This window comes from Eublepharis macularius, chromosome 7 (genome assembly GCF_028583425.1).
Source record: "Eublepharis macularius isolate TG4126 chromosome 7, MPM_Emac_v1.0, whole genome shotgun sequence".
Taxonomy (NCBI): Eukaryota; Metazoa; Chordata; class Lepidosauria; order Squamata; family Eublepharidae; genus Eublepharis; species Eublepharis macularius.
Window position 1 is genome coordinate 24,283,551 of NC_072796.1, and position 19,357 is coordinate 24,302,907.

A 19,357-nucleotide genomic window follows, 5' to 3' on the forward strand; every position below is an offset into this window, starting at 1 on the left:
TATATTCTCCATTATTCTAAGCAGTACATCCTTAACTATTTTTAACATTGTATGCCCAAACTGTAAGTCTTTGTTTCCATCTTAGATAAACAATTTATCCCATTTTTCAATTTCAAATATTTCTATATATCATAAACCATATAGATCATACATTCATTTATATCAAACAATTTGACTTATTCTCTATATATTACTCATTCTATCTTTTTGTAATAATTCTATATATCTCTCATCACGTAGTCAATCAATTTGACTCATCTATATCTTCAGACATTCAGTTTGGTACAAAACTTACCAAAAAGAAAGAAAATATTGTTAGTTAATCAATCCTTATATTTAATCCTTATAGTTAATTATTTTCTATCTATGTTCTGTTTGTTAACCTATATATATCTATATATATATCAATCTATTAATCTGACTGCTTATTAATTCACATTTATCTCTTCTCCCCCCGGTAAAGTCTCCCCCCTCTACTTCAGTGCTTCAGTAGTTCTCAAACTGCCACAGTTTTCCTCCCACCTCCCATTTCTTCTCCAGGTGTTGTTTCAGCTTCTCCCAGTCTGTGTTGAACTGCCCTGAGTCCAGATCTCTCAGTTTTCTTGTCATCTTATCCATTTCAGCCATATACAGCAATTTGTAAATCCAATCTTCAATAGTTGGCACTTCTTGTACTTTCCATTTTTGCGCATACAAAAGTCTAGCTGCTGCTGTCATATAAAATATCAACGTCCTGTATTGGGCTGGAATTCCCTCCATTCCCAAGTTCAGTAGCAGGAGTTCTGGGTTCTTATTAATTTGAAATTGTAAAATTTCACTCATTTCTCTTATTATTTCCCCCCAGTACTGCCTAGCTACCTCACACGACCACCACATATGATAGAGGGAGCCCTCATGCTTCTTACATTTCCAGCATTTATTAGAAGTATTCGAATTCCCTAGCGCAATCTTCTTTGGTGTCATGTACCAACGATAGATCATTTTGTAGATGTTCTCTTTGATATTAGTACATGTCGTTGTCTTCATTGTAGTTTTCCACAAGTATTCAGACTTTGAACTGAATTTGATAACTGATGGCGGAGGCTGGGCGGGGGGCATCGGGGGGAGCGGCGCAGCCGCGACCCCCGGGGGCCCGGCTGTCCTCGTCCTCGTCCTCGTCCTCGTCCTCGTCCTGGGCATGGGCATGGGCATGGGCATGGGCATGGGCATGGGCAATTTTATTTTTGGCAACCTCTTCTACATGCAAAACTTTTTTGGTACAAAGTTGTAATGTTATAAAATGGTAAAAATTTCATAAAATTGTAATTTTACTAACAATCCAACTCAAATAAGTTTATAGACAATTCAAACAGTATTGTTTTTATAATCATATTAGGCATAAATATTAAACATAACTTGTAAACATTAAGTAAAAAGTATTAAACACTCAGTAGAGATGGGTTGAAGGTTTTATCTTAAATCCTGAGCAGCTTGAAACCTTCAAGTGAGAACTGAAAACATGTTTCTCTGTTTTAGAGAAACTGCTTTTCAGTACAAAATAAACGGGATGTATGTTTTTGTTGCACTCTCCCAACCAGGAGACAGACTGCTCCTAAGAGTTTAATGGCTTCTTTCATTACGTGAGGTATCAAAATATAAATGTTTATTTAAATAAAACATAGAAAAATAGAACAGATGAACGCAACAAGAATTAAGTTTCCTAACATTCCTTAATGAAATCTAACTCAGTTAGATTAACGATGAAATGCATTCAAGTTACCGTAGCACATATTACAAGGGTAAGTTTCCTGCCTAGATATTCATGAGGTTTCTTTTGTCCAAAACCCTGATCTGCTATTTGGATTACCATTTTTATATATTACCTTATGCAGAAATCTAACATCTTTTCATATGATAACAAAGATAAATATCAAACCAATCATAATTTAATTATTTTTTACTATTTCCAGTCATGTGACATTTTACCTAGCCAAAAGTACCACTATGCCCAGCTGTAAGATAAGAGATATGGATAGTAAAAGTGACAAGAAAAGTTACATGACCAGATCATCCTTGGTCTCTGCTAACAATTACAGAACATGTATCTGATACTGTTCACTATTTTTAATTGGCTGTCAAAGATAAAGAAGCACCAGTTATACACCATACTAGAAAAAGAACTACAGAGATGTTCATACAGTGTTATTTAGAATGCATATGTTTCACTAAGTATGTGTTCTAAACCATAATCAGCAGTCTACTGGTTTGAATCCCACTACTGCCATGAGTTCAGTAGGTGGCCTTGGGTCAGCCACTCCTCTCAGCCCCAGCTCCATTGTGGGGATAAGAATAACACGAACTTGTTCACTGCTCTGGGTGAGGCACTAATATGTGTAGAAGAGCGGTATATAAGCACGGTTATTATTATTATTTATATTTCCATGATACCATCCCTTGACCTGTGAAATTAAGTATTTTGATAAATATGAAAGTGATACCAAATATAAATGCATTGCATAATTTGTGAGTGTATATATACAAACTTTAAAAATTGTATTGGATAATACCACAAAGCATGATTACTGAGAAAGCTGCTTTCACTGCTTTCAGTGTGGAGAGCTGCTTGTAGATCAAAACAACCTGGCGAGCTGTCTTCATGTAGAGTGCACTTGATTCTCTTGTCTTTCAATTCTGCTTTCATTCAGCATGGGTAAATCAATGTGCCAGCAGTAAACATTTGTATCACTCCTCTCTGAATGACCTTTTAAATTTTACTGCCTATCGTGTCAAAGCAATTAAAATTAACAATACAGTTACTAAGCTGCTAAGATCAATTAATGGCTCTTAGGCTTTATCTATTGATCTAGTGACATCTTCAAAAGCCACTGGTAACAGACTATACATCCTTCTCTTCTACCCACAATATATACACAAGGATTGATTACATATTATCTTCTAAATTACATATTTAAATGACATATTCTTATCTCCTAAATTAATTAGTCAAACTCTTTACATCAAGGATTGGTGACAAGTTGTGGACAGACTATGCTTTGACAGAATGTACACTGAGAATAAATGACATCAAACAAATTGGAAACTAAATAAATCACTTTTATTTAACAAATAAATTTCTTCTGAAGTCTCTTTAGAAATTAAACAATAGAAACAAATAAACTATGTGGCATTCCTCAAATCCATGTGTAGGATACTATGGAAGTGGTACTTTGAGGGAAATTAATCTCCGTTGCCTCCTGTCATGAAGAGCAAAAAGAAAACATTAGAAATGAAATGATATCTAGGATAAGAAAACTAGAAGATGAACACAAAAAGGCCACCCAATCTATAAACTTACTTGCATAAAATTAGAGGGAAAAACCTCCTCACATTCTATACAAGCTATTAAAGGCACCCAGGAAATACTCAAACTAATTCTGTAAAATTAGCCGATGTATTTGCTGAATACTACCAAACTATTTGTACATCAGACAATCCTGACACTAATTATATTTTAATTTTTTTATCATCACAGGAAATTTGGAAAAAAACTCACAAGAACATAAACAATATCTGGACCAGCCAGTCACAACAGAAGATGTTACAGTCACTATCAAATCCTTAAAAAAAATAACAAAGCTTCAGACAGGGATGGATTCCCTGCCAAATTTTTACAAAAAAATACATTCACCTACTTTCAACTCCACTAACTGCCACATGCAGCTCTGTTACGATAGGAGGTAGCATCCCTCTATCTTGGTCAGAGGCTGAAATAGTAGTTACTCCAAAAAAGGACAATGATATTACAAATACTAAATCTTCACAACCAATACCCTTACTGAACCAAGACCAAAAGATCTTTACAAGCATATTTGCCAAAACATTGTCTAAATTTAAATAACCAACTACTTTCACCTTGACCAGACTGGCTTTATGCCAATAAGGAATCTTTTTGACAATACACGTAACACTTTAACTATAATTAATTTCTGTGTAGCATACAAAACCCCTGCATTACTTCTGACCTTTGATATAGAGAAGGCATTTGATTAAGTGGAAATACCATATCTAAAACTTTACTTCAAAAAATGGGTTTTGGTGACCAATTCTAAAATGCCATTAATGCTCTTTATCTTTCTCCAAAAGCTACAGTTAGGACTAACAATGTACATTCAATAGATATCCATATAGAAAGGGGAACTAGACAAGGCTGTCCCCTTTCCCCATTTCTGTTTGCCATAACTAAAGACAGGGCCGGTGCTACCATTAGACCAACTAGGCAGCCGCCTTAGGCACAGACCTCAAGAGGGGCATAGTTTTATACAGATTACTTTCTTGAAAAAAATTCAACTGAGAAAATCTATTGAGCACCCCCTAAATGGTCCTGTCCACAGACATCAATCAGCTCAAAAGCTCACCGTAACTTTATTTATTTATTTATTTATTTATTTATTTATTTGATGTATACCCTGCCCTCCCCACAGATGGGCTAAGGGTTGCTAACAACATTAAAAAATACAACAGTGGCATTTGGAGATCAGTTGTAATTTGTGGGGATCTCCAGGAGGGTTGACAACCACAGAGTCATCAAGCCAGGCAGCCTTAGCATGGACCTGCCTGCTGCCAGAACTGCCACTGTCTCCCAAAGAACCCCAGGAGCAGCAAAGGCTGAGGGTAAGGGCAGAGTCATGGGCCAAGCACAGGAGCGCATGGCCTGGCAGCCCACGGCCTTCCCCCTGCTGAGGAAATGTCAGGAGAGCCAGTACAGGATCTGATCTACTCCTCCTGAGTAGCAGAGATGAGCCAGCTTGGAGAAAAAAGCTTAATGAACCCAGCCTCACCTGTAGGAGAAACTCCCTTTATAAGGCTGCAGCTAGCATGGGATTAGCTAGTCAGAATTGTGGCATTCTTGACTTGGCTGTTGGTGAGCTCTTAGGCTCTGGCTGCCTGAGCCTTGGTGGGTCACAGTCTTTGATTTTGGAATCTGTTACTTGACCATGGAGTTTGACCTGAGAATCTTTGTTGTTGGCCCTGTTGTCGTCAGAACTTGCCTCCAACCTAGTGAGCACAATATTTTTAATCCTTCTGTTTCAATTTGTTGCTTTCCATTATACTCTTAGATTATGTTGCTGCTGTTTCTATGGGTTTGTCATGAAAATATGGTTTAGAGCAAATTATACTAAGTGATACATGTGTATTCTAATGAACTTTGTTTTAGAATTTCATTAGGCTGTCTTGTTTTGGGGCATAAATTGAGCCAAATGTGTAAGTTTGGTTTTCTATAGTGCCTTTAATAAATATGAATCTGCCTTTCAGATCTCTTAGCGTATTTTTACGTTGGAAGGGTAAATACTTTTACTTTACCCTTTCATCATAAATTTTAAATTTCCGGCATGGGAGAGATGGAGCTCTTTCGATGTGCTATCATTCTCTTCAACACCGACACCACACCCTCTGCTTTTCTCCATTTCTCAGCTTCTTCTGGTGGTAGCTAGGATATTTCACCCCATGAAGTAGGTTCAGGTATTTCTGCTGTTCTTAGTGCAGAGGTAGTCAAGTCAAGTTTATTATTACAGTCTGCGACCAGTACATATAAAACCATTTGCAAATCAGTTTAAAAACAGTTGAGACTGGATACTGGGGAAGAATGATGAATAAATATAAGAGTAAAAAAATAAGATCATCATAAATTAGTTGTTTAAGCTGCCTTATGTGATTTACGTTGCTTGTAGACCTGGGCACAGAATCTTGCTACTTGACATGGTGTCTGGTGATTCTGATCAGACAAAAGATAATCAAGTTTGATTTTATTTGAACTTCCAGGGAATCTTTCTACTAATAGACTAATGGTTTCCGCTCGAATTTTACTATGACTTGGGAAGTTGAAGAAGATGTGCTTCAGTGAGTCAGTTTCTCTTAGGGGATAGGAGCAAAGCCTAAGAGAGTAATGGACAGCTTTAAACTTTCCTTCCAGAACGGCAGAGGGGAGAGTTGAACTTCTAGCTAAAGCAAATGCCCTTCTGGAGTTACTGGATTCAAGAAAGTAAAAATAGGCTGCAGGAGCGGCAATATATTTAGTAGTATCTGAAGAAATAAAACCTGGCATTCTAAGAAAATGTTTGTCTTTCAATGTCTGTCACTCTCTGCTTAATGAGTGATTTTTCTCAGTCTAACCCCATGACTAGCAAACTTTGAGGGGAAAGACCCAATTTTCCCAGGGATTTCAGAGTCGCCTTTTGCCAATTAGATTGAAATTTGTCTGGGAATAACAGAGGGAGCAGAAGTTGCGGGTTTAGACACCCTGACAGCCATTTGAAAATTGAAAGGATGGTGATTCTGGCCTCTACCCTTAACATTCCTGTTTCCAGTCTAACCCATGAGTTAGGCATGCATTTGGGCACTTGTAATAGGGCTCTAAGGAATTTGGAGTGCACTCTCTCAAGTTGAGAGAAAGAGGAGGATGGCAGCCCCAAGAATGATCCGTATACTAATTGGGCCAATGGTTTGGCTTTAAACAATCTGAGCGCAGCCGGTACATACTGCCCCCCTTGTGATCGATAGAATTTCAGTATACCGTGTGCTGTTTTTTCTCCCACATCAGCAATGAAGCTGCTATGTGTTGTTTTGGTACCTGAGGCTTGCAAAACTACACCCAAATATTTGAAGCTGGTAAGTTGTTCTAACTGATGCCCCTGAAGCTCCCATCGTCTGGTCTTTGGATTTTTACCGAAAGCCAGGATCTTAGTTTTTTGGTAATTAGTTAGAAGGTGTTCAGTATCACAGAATTGGGAGAATTTTTTTAGGGCTCGTTTCAGCCCTATGGGGGTCCTAGAAAGTAATACAGCATCGTCTGCATAGAGCAGTACGTGAATGTGCCTATTTGTTAATTTGGGAGGGTGCAATCCAGGGGCATTCAAAAGGTTTACCAAATTGTTGATGTAGAAGATAAACAGAAAGGGGGCTAGAAGGCACACCTGCCTGTAAGTTTGAATGGGGTCAGTCAAATGCCCAATTTGGCTGCACCTTACTCAAGGCAGTTTGCTTGTGCATAGCCCCCAAAAGGGACAGCAGTCGCCTATCAATAGAGGAGGCCTGCAGTTTCCTCCAAAGTCTATTTCTAGAGACTGTGTCAAAAGCTGCTTTTAAATCAACAAATGCCCGGTAAAGTGATGCTTGGTTTTCTGTAGCGTATTTCTCTCTACAAGGTGTTGCATTACTAGGCAGTGATCTATTGGTGACCTGCAAGCTCTAAACCCAGCTTGCTCATCAGCAATTATATCCTCCTGTTCTAGCCAGTCTAAAGATTTCTTCAGCAGATATTTTGTAGACAACTTGCTTACAATGCTTAGTAAGCTGATTGGTCTATAATTGGATGGATCCTCCTTCTTTCCCTTCTTATGGAAGGGGACTACTATAGCCATTCCCCAATCATTGGGGATGTAGCTGGTTTCATCAATATAAGTAAATGGGGAGGCTAGGAAAGTTTCCCACCAGTCCTTATTTGTTTTTCGTAATTCTGGAGATATTCCATCAAGCCCAGGGGCTTTTGCATTCTTTAACTGGCTAATATAAGCTTTTACCTCTTCAGCATGAACTAGGGGGCATTTGGCCAGATTTTCTATTGTTAGGGCAGGAGGGGGTTGAATAGGATCATCATACATTTTTTGGAAAAAAGAAGTCCATTTATCTGGGGGGACAGAGGAAGCCAAGGGGGAGGCGGCTGTGGAGGCACGGTTTGACACTAGTTTCCAGAACACCACTGAGTTTTTGCTCGTAGCTGCTTCAATTATATTGGCCCACAGTTTTCTGGTATGCTCTTTCTTACAGCGGGCAACCAGTGATTTATATTTCTTTTTTAAAAAGGAAAGAGAACGATATGCATCTTGTCTGGTCTTTTCATCATCTCTCAGTGCTAACTTATAGGCATAGATTAAAGCATTTTTAGCACAAATACAGCTCTGATCAAACCCAGGTTTAGATGACAAATTGGTCTTGACCAGTTTTCCCTCTTGAGCACCTACCAAAAGTGGTCTTAAGGATTGGATGAGGTCATCATAACTCTTTAAAGGATTTTCAGATTTTGAGGAAACCTTAAAAACTTGACTATATAGTTGTAGGTTCTAGTGCAGAGGTATTTTTCCCTGCACTTGTTCCTCTGCAGCAAGTATGCTCTGCGCGTTGCTACAGCAGAATCTCCCTACTTTCCTCCCTTTTATTGCAGCCATGAAGCTGACTTTCTGCCCTTTTCTTTCCAGACACAGCAGAATAGCTTTGAAGATTTTAGTGTTTTCCACTCTGCCTCTTCTCTTGGTGTTGCTGGGATACAGTTTGCTCTATGAAGTGGGTTTTTTCTTTGCTCTGGAGGCAGTTTCCCACCTTTTCCCTTTTGTTTTCCTTCTCACTTCTTGCTTGGCTTCCTCAAGTTGCTGAAAAGTTTCTTTTTGTAGCATTGGTGTAGCAGGGTTCAGTGTTCCCAAGAATTGAGACTAGACAGAATCTTCAGGAAGGAATGATGTTTATTGCCGGCAGAGCTCAGCGTGACTAGTGCCACAAAGAACTTAGCTCCCGATTCATTCACAGTTCCTCATTTTATACATACAGCATATAGACACATCACATGGTGTTGGTGTCAGGTAAGCTAAGCTCATTTTAGCTAGAATGTATCTGTTTTCCCATCTAACAGCGAGGCACTTCAACTGACATTTTAGATGAACATGTCTACATTGCTTCCGCTTTTACTTTGAATGCAGGCTACTGTAAAATGTGAGAACAAAGTTTATTTTTCATTATAATCATTCAGTATTAATGGCACTCAGCATTTGCAATCTATTAGTAATTAAACAATTGGTATTTCCTTCAGCTACATTGGAAGCTATTTCCCCACCTTTTTCCTGGCTGGCACAACAGAGTGTCTTCTACTCCCACCCCCTTCTCATGTTTGCTGTGACACAATGAGAGAGAGAATTATGTTGTACTTGAAAAGGAGATACTTTTGTCTGCAGTTACTTAGTTTGTTTGCTTTCTTCTTTTTAGCTGGCTCTCTGGAGAGCTAAAAAGGAGTAGTTTCAGTAAGGATTGTTCCTCTCAAGTTGACTGAGACTTCTGAGATAATTTTGAGTCTCCTAGACTATTTTGAGATGCAGCAATGACTGGCAGTATTATCTGAAAGCAGGATGATATAACTCATAAGGTTTGCCTTTTTTGAGAGTTAATGATCTCATATTGCCTATCCAAAGCCATACCATACTGCTTTTATTCAAAGAACAATATACACGAATCGCTAGCATCTTTTTCACCTTAATAATTACTTCAACTGGTCCACTTTGTTGGGGGAAAAGGTTAAAAAATAGCTTTTCTTCAGAGGTGCAATGGATCTTGAATCAATAGAGAGTCACCACACGAGTTTAGCTTTTAAAATCATTTACTTCTAAAGGAAAAAAGGTTAACAGGATTGCCTACAAAATAACAAATGCCTGGAGCTACATTCTCACTACTGGTTACAAACAAAGAGCTGTGATAACTGAATGGAGAATCTTCTTCTTCCTCTGTCTTCTTGACCCTGAAAGAAAATCACCTGACCTGTTGACCAATAACAGTTTACAAACACTCTCAAGTTTCCTGGGGTTGCAGATTATTGGCTTTGAGCCAGGTTCCCCTTCCAGGTCAATCTAAACAATAGCATGGTAGGTAAACACATTAACCCCATAATGACTGAATCTCAGACCTTGCAACACACATATATTCCAACACATTTATGGTACAGGTTTCTCCTATTTGTTTTACATATTGGGAAATGTCTTGTTGGGGTAGTGGTGCTCATTCGAGAGTCTTTCTCCATCAGGCTGCTCCCCTTGCCAAAGATTGCTGGCATTGATTGTCTGGGCCTGGTGTGGGATGCCGAGGAGAGTATAGCCATCTGTCTGGTGTACCGATCGCCCAGCGCACCAGCAGATGCTGTGCCTGGCCTGTTAGAGGCAGTGGCTGGCTGGGCCTTGGAGTACCCCAGGCTTCTGGTCTTAGGGGACATCAATGTCCATGCCGATGATGCTACCTCCTCACAGGCCATGGACATGATAGCCTCCATGGCAGCATTAGGACTATCCCAGTTTGTATCAATGCCCACACATCGAGCAGGACACACACAGGATTTGATTTTTGGGTTCAGGATTCAGGTGGATCTGGATGAAGCTATAGCAGTGCCATGGTCAGACCACTTCATCCTGAGGGCTTGTCTGAGCACCATGACCCCCTCCTGCTTGGGTGATGAGCTGATTTATGCTCGCCCATGGAGTCAAATGGATCCAATTGAATTGCAGAACGCTTTGCAGGATCCGATGCCCCCTGGTGGCTCATTGGATGAGCTGATAGAGGACTGGAATGCCCGTTTCTCTGAAGCTATTGATGAGATTGCTCTCTCTGCCCCCGAACTAGAGTAGCTCCTTGGTATACTGATGAGCTACGACAAATCAAATGGAAGCTGAGAAGGCTAGAGCGAGTGTGGCGGCGACTCCATGATGAAATGACAAGAACATCTTATAGGACGTTTATGAAGGCCTATGAGATGGCACTGAAAGCTGCAGAGACTACTATGCAGCTTCCACTGTGTCCACTAGTTCTCACCCAGCACAACTTTCGAGAGTGATTTGGTCTTTAACGTCCCTCACACATGGGACAAATAAAAATGTAAATTCGGTAATAAGCTGTGAGGCTTTTGGAGACTATTTTGCGGATAATATCTTGTCACTCCGCCAGGATCTGTCCACCACAGTTGATGCAGTATGTGTACTGGAGGCCCCTTGGTCATCCTCAGGGTTGACATTAGATCAATTCAGGCCACTCTCCCAGGAGGAGGTGAGCAGGGTCCTGCATGCTGTGAAACCTACCACTTGCCCACTGGACCCGTGCCCATCATGGCTGGTGAAAAGTGGTGGTGATGGGATTTGGGCACCATTAGCTGACATCATTAATCTTTCTCTGAGTTTTGGGTTTTTTCCAGACTCACTGAAAGAGGCAGTGGTGCAGTCCTTATTAAAGAACCCATCACTGGATCCTGCTGATCCAGCCAATTATCACCCAGTTTCAAATATTCCATTCCTGGGTAAGGCAATTGAGAGGGTGGTAGCGGAACAGCTGCAGGTATACCTGGGTGATGCCTCTATCCTGGATCCATTCCAGTCCAGCTTCAGGCCTGGCCATGGTACAGAGACGGTTCTGGTTGCCCTCACAGATGATCTGCGGCGACACCTGGACCGGAATGGTTCGGCACTGCTGATACTTTTAGATCTTACAGCAGCATTTGATATGGTCAGTCATAATCTTCTGACCCACTGCCTTGCCGATGTGGGGATTCGTGGAACAGCCCTGCAATGGCTGAACTCCTTCCTTCACAGTCTAGGACAGAGGATGGCACTCGAGGAACAGATGTCTGCTTACCATTCTTTGGTATGTGGCATGCCTCAGGGGGCGATTCTTTCTCCGATGCTATTTAACATCTATATGTGCCCCCTTGCCCGGTTAGCCCGCAGCTTTGGGCTAGGTTGTCACTGGTATGTGGATAACACTCAGCTCTATCTGCTGATGGATGGTGTTATGACCTTTACTTTCTTTAGGGTAGATTTTTCTTTTAATCTATCCCTTAACTCTCTGGGTAGTCTGCTGCCACCAAGAATATTTTATTCCAAGATATTTTATTTAAATTTTCCCTTTGGTAACATTCCTAAGCGTCAGGCTCCTTCGTGGTTCTATATGGCCCTGAAGATAGGAATGGGATATAGCAATGACAGCTACACTGGGATATAGCAAAAAAAAATAAACTTTTATTTAGTCGAGAAGTGTATCGGTTTCATAAACGTAGTTCTCGGTTGTTCGATGTATTGTCGAAGGCTTTCACGGCCAGAGAATGATGGTTGTTGTGGGTTTTCCGGGCTGTATTGCCGTGGTCTTGGCATTGTAGTTCCTGATGTTTCGCCAGCAGCTGTGGCTGGCATCTTCAGAGGTGTAGCACCAAAAGTCTTTTGGTGCTACACCTCTGAAGATGCCAGCCACAGCTGCTGGCGAAACGTCAGGAACTACAATGCCAAGACCATGGCAATACAGCCCGGAAAACCCACAACAACCATCGTAGTTCTCGGTTCTTAAAGTTACTTCATTTACTCTCATTCACACAGCTGGCCTCTCTTTCCCTGACTGAGTGTCCTTTCACAAACATGCTCAGTTCAGGTTCCACACAGGTTATATTTCTCTCATAAACATTTCAACATATTGAGGCAGCACACAGCTAGCCTGCTTTCTTCTGACTAAAATTTTTCTCTCTACTTTCCGTCTCAAACTGCATTCACTCCACCCACCCTCTCAGTCCTCAACCAATCATATTGTCAGAAACTGTTTTAACCTAAGTAACACCATATTTAATTGTGTAGTGTTTAGACTTCTTTCCCTCCAGGCAACACCTGCAAGGAGCCGATTCCATGGGAAAGGATCCTGTCTTAGCTGCTATTCCAGGCAATACCTGCAAGGAGCCAATTCCATGGGAAAGGATCCTGTCTTATCTGCTGTTTCGACCTTGGCCAGCTCAGCGCACCTCTGAGAAGTTTTGCTGTATGAACTCGGGGGGGAGGCTGGGCTCTGGGAGTGTGAAATGTAACAACCTTTACTCTGTGATTCATTCCTAGCAATGCTTTGCTCGGCCAGGATCTCTAATCCTGGAATATGCACATCTGGCCTTGAATGCTGTCTTTCACAATAAACCTTTCGAAAGCAAAAGACCTTGTCTTCTTGCAGAAGGGAGTGAAACAGACTATCAAGTCTGGAATACCATAGCCTGACACATATCACTCACTCATCCATCTCCTTCACCCCCCCCCCACACTCTTCACCTATCTCATCAAGCATTTAAAGATACATGCACACATTTACTTGGAATCATTACAGATGGCCAGTCCGATCTTGCTTTGGATTCCTTGATCAAGGGTCTTGAGGCAGTGACAGTATGGTTACATCAGAGTCACCTGAAATTGAATCCCCTGAAGACAGAGGTTTTGTGTCTGGATCATGGGGCAATCGAGCTGGGAACCGGCTCCCAGCCATTGATGGGGTACAATTGAAACCTTCCCTGATGGTGAGGAGTCTGGGTGTGACCTTGGATGCTACACTTTCAATGGAGGCCCAGGTCATGACTGTTGCCAGGTCTGCCTTTTTCCATCTTCGACAGGGCAGGCAACTGGCACCCTATCTTTCACCGCAGAACCTGGCCACAGTAATCCATGCAACGGTCACCTCCAGGCTAGACTACTGCAACTCACTCTATCCTGGACTGCCCTTGGGCCTGACCTGGAAGTTACAGCTGATCCAGAATGCAGTGGCACGCATCCTTAACGGAACGCCCATCCAAGTGCACATTCATCATGTGCTGTGCCAGCTGCAGTGGCTTCCAGTGGAGTTCCAGATCTGGTTCAAGATGTTAACCTTGGTATTTAAAGCCCTTCATGGACTGGGACCTCCATACCTGCTGGACTGCCTCTTCCATTACGTCCCCTGCAGGGTGTTGCGCTCTGCAAACAAGCAACCCCTGGTGGTCCCTGGCCCAAAGGACATCCATCTGGCCTCAACCAGGGCGAGTGCTTTTTCTGCCCTGGCCCTGGCCTGGTGGAATGCTCTCCCGCTGGAGATCTGGACCCTGTGGGACCTGTTACAGTTTTGCAGGGCTTGTAAAACAGAGATGTTCTGCTGGGCCTTTGGCTGAGTGCCAGTGAGTGTCCTTCTTCTTCCATCTAAGACCACCATTTCTTCTGGAGCTGCCCTCAGCCATCTGCCATGCCTGTATACAGACTCCCAATATTTGTTTAAATAGCCTGCTCCTGGGCTATTTTAATCATTAAAAAAATATTATTGCTTTTATGTTTCTGTGATTTTAATGTATTTTTTAATGTTGTTAGCAACCCTTAGCCCATCTGTGGGGAGGGCAGGGTATACATCAAATAAATAAATAAATAAATAAATAAATAAATAAATAAATAAAGTTACGGTGAGCTTTTGAGCTGATTGATGTCTGTGGACAGGACCATTTAGGGGGTGCTCAATAGATTTTCTCAGTTGAATTTTTTTCAAGAAAGTAATCTGTATAAAACTATGCCCCTCTTGAGGTCTGTGCCTAAGGCGGCTGCCTAGTTGGTCTAATGGTAGCACCAGCCCTGTCTTTAGTTATGGCAAACAGAAATGGGGAAAGGGGACAGCCTTGTCTAGTTCCCCTTTCTATATGGATATCTATCGAATGTACATTGTTAGTCCTAACTGTAGCTTTTGGAGAAAGATAAAGAGCATTAATGGCATTTTAGAATTGGTCACCAAAACCCATTTTTTGAAGTAAAGTTTTAGATATGGTATTTCCACTTAATCAAATGCCTTCTCTATATCAAAGGTCAGAAGTAATGCAGGGGTTTTGTATGCTACACAGAAATTAATTATAGTTAAAGTGTTACGTGTATTGTCAAAAAGATTCCTTATTGGCATAAAGCCAGTCTGGTCAAGGTGAAAGTAGTTGGTTATTTAAATTTAGACAATGTTTTGGCAAATATGCTTGTAAAGATCTTTTGGTCTTGGTTCAGTAAGGGTATTGGTTGTGAAGATTTAGTATTTGTAATATCATTGTCCTTTTTTGGAGTAACTACTATTTCAGCCTCTGACCAAGATAGAGGGATGCTACCTCCTATCATAACAGAGCTGCATGTGGCAGTTAGTGGAGTTGAAAGTAGGTGAATGTATTTTTTTGTAAAAATTTGGCAGGGAATCCATCCCTGTCTGAAGCTTTGTTATTTTTTTTAAGGATTTGATAGTGACTGTAACATCTTCTGTTGTGACTGGCTGGTCCAGATATTGTTTATGTTCTTGTGAGTTTTTTTCCAAATTTCCTGTGATGATAAAAAAATTAAAATATAATTAGTGTCAGGATTGTCTGATGTACAAATAGTTTGGTAGTATTCAGCAAATACATCGGCTAATTTTACAGAATTAGTTTGAGTATTTCCTGGGTGCCTTTAATAGCTTGTATAGAATGTGAGGAGGTTTTTCCCTCTAATTTTATGCAAGTAAGTTTATAGATTGGGTGGCCTTTTTGTGTTCATCTTCTAGTTTTCTTATCCTAGATATCATTTCATTTCTAATGTTTTCTTTTTGCTCTTCATGACAGGAGGCAACGGAGATTAATTTCCCTCAAAGTACCACTTCCATAGTATCCTACACATGGATTTGAGGAATGCCACATAGTTTGTTTCTATTGTTTAATTTCTAAAGAGACTTCAGAAGAAATTTATTTGTTAAATAAAAGTGATTTATTTAGTTTCCAATTTGTTTGATGCCATTTATTCTCAGTGTACATTCTGTCCAAGCATAGTCTGTCCACAACTTGTCACCAATCCTTGATGTAAGAGTTTAACTAATTAATTTAGGAGATAAGAATATGTCATTTAAATATGTAATTTAGAAGATAAGAATATGTAATCAATTCTTGTGTGTATATTGTGGATAGAAGAGAAGTATGTATAGTCTGTTACCAGTGGGTTTTGAAGATGTCACTAGATCAATAGATAAAGCCTAAGAGCCATTAATTGATCTTAGCAGCTTAGTAACTGTATTGTTAATTTTAATTGCTTTGACACGATAGGCAGTAAAATTTAAAAGGTCATTCAGAGAGGAGTGATACAAATGTTTACTGCTGACACATTGTTTTACCCATGCTGAACGAAAGCAGAATTGAAAGCCAAGAGAATCAAGCGCACTCTACATGAAGACAGCTCGCCAGGTTGTTTTGATCTACAAGCAGCTCTCCACACTGAAAGCAGTGAAAGCAGCTTTCTCAGTAATCATGCTTTGCAGTATTATCCAAGTTTGTATATGTACACTCACACATTATGCAATGCATTTATATTTGGTATCACTTTCATATTTATCAAAATACTTAATTTCACAGGTCAAGGGATGGTGTCATGGAAATATAAATAATAATAATAACTGTGGTTATATACCGCTCTTTTACACATATTAGCGCCTCACGCAGAGCAGTGAACAAGTTAGTGTATACTTATCCCCACAATGGAGCTGGGGCTGAGAGGAGTGGCTGACCCAAGGCCACCTACTGAACTCATGTCAGTAGTGGGATTCAAACCAGTAGACTGCTGATTATGGTTTAGAACACATACTTAGTGAAACATATGCATTCTAAGTAACGCTGGTGCTTCTTTATCTTTGGCAGCCAATTAAAAATAGTGAACAGTATCAAATACATGTTCTGTAATTGTTAGCAGAGACCAAGGATGATCTGGTCATGTAACTTTTCCTGTCATTTTTACTATCCATATCTCTTACCTTGCAGCTGGGCATAGTGGTACTTTTGGCTAGGTAGAATGTCACATGATTGGAAATAGTAAATAGTGGTTTGATATTTATCTATGTTATCATATGAAAAGATGTTAGATTTCTGCATAAGATAATATATAAAAATGGTAATCCAAATAGCAGATCAGGGTTTTGGCCAAAAGAAATCTCATGAAGATCTAGGCAGGATACTTACCCTTGTAATATGTGCTACGGTAACTTGAATGCATTTCATCGATAATCTGACTGAGTTAGATTTCATTAAGGAATGTTAGGAAACTTAATTCTTGTTGTCTTCATCTGTTCTATTTTTCTGTTTCATTTAAATGAACATTTATATTTTGATACCTCACTTAATGAAAACAACTAGTGTTTGTTAATGAAAGAAGCCATTAAACTCTTAGGAGGAGTCTGTCTCCTGGTTGGGAGAGTGCAACAAAAACATACATCCCATTTATTTTGTACTGAAAAACAGTTTCTCTAAAACAGAGAAACGCGTTTTCAGTTCTCACTTGAAGGTTTCAAGCTACTCAGGATTTAAGATAAAACCTTCAACCCATCTCTACCGAGTATTTAATACTTTTTACATAATGTTAAAAAGTTATGTTTAATATTTATGCTTAATATGATTATAGAAGCAATACTGTTTGAATTATCTATATACTTATTTGAGATGGATTGTTAGTAAATTTACAATTTTATGAAATTTCTACCATTTTATAACATTACACCTTTGTAAAACAAAAGTTTTGTTTGTAGAAGTGGTTGCCAAAAATAAAATCCCCCATCCCGAGGGCGGAGGGCGGAGGGCGGAGGGCGGAGGGCGGAGGGCGGAGGCCGAAGGCCGAAGGCCGAAGGCCGAAGGCGAAGGCAAAGGCAAAGGCAAAGGCAAAGGCAAAGGCAAAGACAGCCGGGCCCCTGGGGGTCGCGGCTGCGCCGCTCCCCCCGACGCCCCCCGCCCCGCCTGCGGCGGGCCGGGGGCCCCCGGGGGTCGCGGCTGCGCCGCTCCCCCCGACGCCCCCCGCCCCGCCTGCGGCGGGCCGGGGGCCCCCGGGGGTCGCGGCTGCGCTGCTCCCCCCGACGCCCCCCGCCCCGCCGCAGCATTAGCAAGGAGCCAAGACATAATTTATTGCACCCACGGGCCGTCATTCCAGTCAGGGGCCTGTTATTCCAGTCCCAGAGCCCTTCTGTCACACCCAGGGCCCTTCATTCCAGTCAGGGGCCTGTCATTCCAGTCCCAGAGCCCTTCTGGCCCACCCAGGGGCCGTCATTCCAGGCAGGGGCCTGTCATTCCAGTCCCCGAGCCCTTCTGGCACACCCAGGGGCCGTCATTCCAGCATGGGGACTGTCAATCCAGTCCCGGAGCCCTTCTGGCACACCCAGACACCGTCATTCCAGTCAGCTGCCTGTCATTCCAGTCCCTGAGCCCTTCTGGCACACTGAGGGCCCGTCATTCCAGTCAGGGGCCTGTCATTCCAGTCCCAGAGCCCTACTGGCACACCCAGGGGCGGTTATTCCAGTCAGGGGCCTGTCATTCCAGTCCCAGAGCCCTTCTGGCACACCCAGGGGCGGTTATTCCAGTCACGGGCCTGTCATTCCAGTCCCAGAGCCCTTCTGGCACACCCAGGGGCCGTCATTGCAGGCAGGTGCCTGTCATTCCAGTCCCAGAGCCCTTCTGGCACACCCAGGGCCTGTCATTCCTGTCAGGGGCCTGTCATTCCAGTCCTTGAGCCCTTCTGTCACACCCAGGGGCCGTCATTCCAGCACAGAGCCTGTCGTTCCAGTCGCAGAGCCCTTCTGGCACACCCAGGGGTTGTCATTCCAGCATGGGGCCTGTCATTCCAGTCCCAGAGCCCTTCTGGCACACCCAGGGGCTGTCATTCCAGTCTGGGGCCTGTCATTCCAGTCCCAGAGTCCTTCTGGCACACCCAGGGGCCGTTATTCCAGTCAGTGGCCTGTCATTCCAGTCCCAGAGCCCTTCTGGCACACCCAGGGGCCGTCATTCCAGCATGGGGCCTGTCAATCCAGTCCCAGAACAGGTTATCTGAGCCCAGACACTTTCCTTCAAAATCCATTCCACATTTTCTTTGCACCTCTTTTTTTGCTCTAATGTGTTTTAATGGAGCCCATGCAAGTCAATGGGCATTCCAGTTTCCCATTATTTCCTATGGGCATTCAAGCCTCTCCCATTATTTCCAATGGGCAATCCTGTCATTCGTTTTAGTACATCCCTTTGGTAAGACTCACCACCCGTTAAGCCAATTTGGAGATTGCTATTTTGCCAGCCTGCAGTATTTTAGTTAGTTAGGTATATTTAGAATAGCCAATCTCTTATTTGTGTTTGTTCTTGCCTTAATGCCTCCTTGAAGAGTGGTTCCTGCTCATCATATGCTCCTGAATTCTGTCTTCAATAAACAACAATATATTTTACCTGCCTGTGTTCAGAGTGACTTGCTGAAATGTATACACCCTCAGAGTGAACCCAGAGCCTGAAAAGCCTCAAGCAATCAGACGTCCAGAACCCCTGGAAGCTTCTAGGGGGTCTTTCCTGGGAAGGCTGTATTGAGCATCAAGAAATGGGAGAAGGGGGCCTGGGGTTGTGATTAGACATGAGCGTGAACAGCATTACGAACAGAAAAAAACAACGAACAGCCTAATCTGCTGTTCTCGAACAAGCTGTTCATGAGGCCCCATCCTAAATGAACAAGTGGTTGTTGCAAGCCTCCTTGGCTGCCTTCCACAGCACAAGTCAGACAGTCTGGCACCTGCTTCAATCATTCCCCTTGGCAACCGGAGGCTGGGAGGGACTGAACTCTGTCTGAACACTTTCTGGCTTTCCTTCTGGCTTTAACCCTTCAAAGTACTTCCAGCAGAGCGTCCTGGTTTTGCCATAGTGAAGAGAAAATGACAGCCAATGGGGAGACCTGTGGATCATGCCTTTCCTGGGGTGCAATCTCTTTGAAATTTGGGGGACTTCAGAGGACAGTGAGGGTGATATCTCCTGCAAATTTGG